At 31.3% G+C, this 3,581-nt stretch overlaps 1 protein-coding gene across 1 annotated transcript in view; it reads right to left on the bottom strand.

The window, feature by feature from the left end:
• The window catches only part of LOC106883553 (caspase-7), a 12,029-nt gene that overhangs the window by 334 nt on the left and 8,114 nt on the right, over positions 1-3,581 (bottom strand). The window lies entirely within an intron of this gene.

The following is a 3,581-nucleotide window of genomic DNA, read 5'->3' as shown; positions in this document are numbered from 1 at the left end:
TGTTTGTGTGTGACTAATTACAAATACATAGAACTGAACATGGCGCACAAAAAGTAAATAAATAAAAAGTTTTTTACAGAAATTAACGAAGTGTTCGGGTTGAAGCGTAAGAATGCCTATATATGTATGTATGTGCTTTGTATCATAAGCCTCATAATTATGTAACCCTTTTGTCTAATAGCATTGATTCATTCAATAAATGATTTATTTTACATAACGTATATAGAATAACCTGAGGGTTTTGCAAATAGGGAGTTAAAACTTGAAATGAAAGCATTGAAATGAAAATACATTAAATAATCATTAATAAAAATAGAGGCAAGACAGAGTGAGAGACTTATAAATGAAAACAGAAAATTTCGCCTGCAGCAAATTAAAATTTACTCTGCAGTGAATGCAACAAATATCTAAATTTGTGAAAAACTTGCAGCTCAAATATTCAATAAACTTTAGAAATGGAAATTACAGGAAATTTCTTGCAACATGAATTTATAAAAAAATTTCCAGATGGTCAAGCCTTTAATAATTACTTTGTTTTAGTAGTATTAGTAACTTTTATGTACCTGTTTAATAAACGGCTTTCTCCATTATAATATATTGATAGATATAAATACACATCCACACGCATGTATATATATATATATATATATATATATATATATATTTGCTTAACTCATCACGACCGAGGCCATGCAGGAGCAAAGCTCACATATAACAAAATAGATTTTGGTGGAATTAAAAAGAAAAATTATTAGTAATTAAGTCAAAACCAGTCATTAGAGCATTGGATAAAATTGCTTGCGTCATTCCTTCAAGCTGTTAAAGCTGTGAGTTCAAATCCGTTTGAGTCAAACCTTGATTTTTATCTCCACTGGGATCAATACAATGGAAGGGTTTCTAATACTTCGTCAATCTTAAAATTACAAGTTTTTTGTCTAAATGTGAAATACTTATTGGTCAGGTGATGTGGGGCAAGAATTTAGTTCGTGGAATCTAAGATAAACACATCATGGAGAGGAAAGGGGCAAATTTGGAAGCGTTTAATGTACATACCGTTGTTCTTCAATTTCTTTATATTTTAATGAAACAAGAAGAGAGAATAGGGATGGAATTTGGTTAGTCTGTGGCTTGAAGTATCACCTTTCTCTTTAAAGTGGAATGATTACTTGAAACTTGATTCTCAGCAGTCTGATATTTAGAAACCTGATCCTTAGAACACTGCTGCTTAGAACCCTGATCCTTTGAAATCTGATCCTTAGAACACTGCTGCTTAGAACCCTGATCCTTTGAAATCTGATCCTTAGAACACTGATGCTTAGAACCCTGATCCTTAAGAATCTGATCGTCTATCTTAGCCACTTGTGAATTTATTTGTTTTAGATAATGAGATATCACACTTTTCTATATTATTTTCATAGCCATTGAGGAAACAGGTGATGAAAAGACTGCCATTCTTTGTATTTCGGTAAGCCTTGCTTTCTGGAATGGTGACAAAAGTAACCCGAAGCTTCAATTTAGATTAATTTAAAAAAAGGAAACTTGTATGATGGCAGTATCAATGTGAAGGGTGTTGGAGGTAATATGAAAACTAAACACACTTTCCGTTCCTCTGGATCCATCAAGGAACAAGAGAAAAAAAATAAAAGATTGCTGAACAAACTTTTATTGTTTAAAATATAATTCAGATGACAAAATATATAAATTGGAAAAAAATTAATTTGCAAATATTTTTGAAAATTCTTTTTTTAATTTCAAAACTATAAAATTGGAAATAGGAAAATAATTAGAAAAACGTGTAGAAATGGCACCAATCTCTTTGATGAGTCATTCACAGACATGTGAAGGCACCTTTATTTTCTGAGTCAAAGACATGTTGAATAATGACATAAATTAATGAGAAATTGTGGCATTAACCAAAGGAATTTAGAGACATAATATATCATTAACTATTTCATGAAAGAATATGAATTTATACCATGAAGAATAATAATAATTCGGTATTGGCCACAAGGATTGCATAATATTTAAGACATTTGAAAGGACAATAGGGATTTTCATAGAAAAGTGTTAACAATAAAACAATAACAATTGGTATAAATAAAAAAGGAAATCGCCAGTAGGGAGGAAAACGTGAAACGGTCAATGAAGGAACCCCACAAATCCTGAGTCTCCCTATTCATCAGGAGTACCATGTCTAGTGCTCCTCTCTTCTCTGTACTCCTTGGCCTACAGCTGACAGCTTGCCACATTCACCCAACTTTCAACAAGATTATTGGTGGGGCAACACATCCCTCTTAATTCTTGCTCCTCTTTCCAAAGGCAAGTTAAAAATGGCGATTAGGCCATAACTGAAGAGAAAAGTGCTTCATTCAATCACTGTAGTGGTTGAATAATATTCTTAAGGAAGACATTTACTCAGTCGTAGCCTTTTTAAAACTTTGTCACTAACTCATTTCTCAACCAAATTCAAAACTGTTAATAGTTCGATAATAGTGACCTCCCAAGCTACATTTAGGCATAAAAATATTGAAATTTGGTTTAGTGGAAAAAAGAAAGTTACATTAAAATATGTGAGGTCCAAAAGGGGAGAGTAAGGCAAAAAAGAATCGACTTTGAATCAAAGTTACTTTCTTATTTTAAAAGCAAACTATATTTTATTTAAGCTTAAATGATAGATCAAAATATGAGGAATCTAAAAATGCCAATTTTACCAAAAGAATCTTTAACATAAAGAAGTGAAGCCAAAAGTCCCGAAAAAAAAAAGTAACAGCTTCAATTGACTTTGACTTCAAAATACTTTCTTAATTTAAAAGCAGTCTATATTTCATTTCATCTCAGATGATAAATCAAAACAAGAGGAATCTAAAATTGGTAATTTTATGCAATGAAATTTTGTCGAAAAAAAAAGGTGTTAGGTAAAAAGTGACAAAAAAGTGATGCTGGGCCTTGTGCCTATAGTAGAAAAGATTATATAAAATATTATAATATATAAAATATATACAGTTGTTTCCCTTGCATCACAGTAAGATTTCTTCTCTCTTCAGCTTGAGAGATGAAGAATTATTTACATTATTTACATTTGGATGGATATTTGTTCTCATCTTGTTGTTAAAACAACGTTTCGGCTGATGTACTCTCCAGCCTTCATCAGGTGTCTTGGGGAAATTTCGAACCTGAGTTCTCATTCCTAAGGTATTTTTTGATGTTATTATTATTATTTAGGTCACTGCCTGGAATTGAACTCCGAATCTTGGGGTTAGTAGCCCATGCTCTTAACCGAGTTCGATTCCAGGCAGTGACCTGAATAATAATAATAACAATAACAACAACAACATTGGAAAAATACCTTAGGAATGAGAACCGAGGTTTGAGAGTACATCAGCCAAAATGTGTTAACAACAAACAAGATGAGGACAAATATCCGTCAAATGTAAATAAGGTTCTTCTCTCTTTCTTTCTGTTTTCTCTGAATTTTCGATTTTATCATGATCCAGTGTTCTTATAATTTATTTTTTATTTATTTAGATTAATACTTATTCTTATTTTAATTTAATCATCAAACATGAAAAATTATTTAGCAA

Source organism: Octopus bimaculoides, chromosome 26 (genome assembly GCF_001194135.2).
Source record: "Octopus bimaculoides isolate UCB-OBI-ISO-001 chromosome 26, ASM119413v2, whole genome shotgun sequence".
In the NCBI taxonomy this organism is placed as follows: Eukaryota; Metazoa; Mollusca; class Cephalopoda; order Octopoda; family Octopodidae; genus Octopus; species Octopus bimaculoides.
Note: the sequence above shows the minus strand (reverse complement) of the source record. Positions and strands in the feature narration are given on the sequence as shown.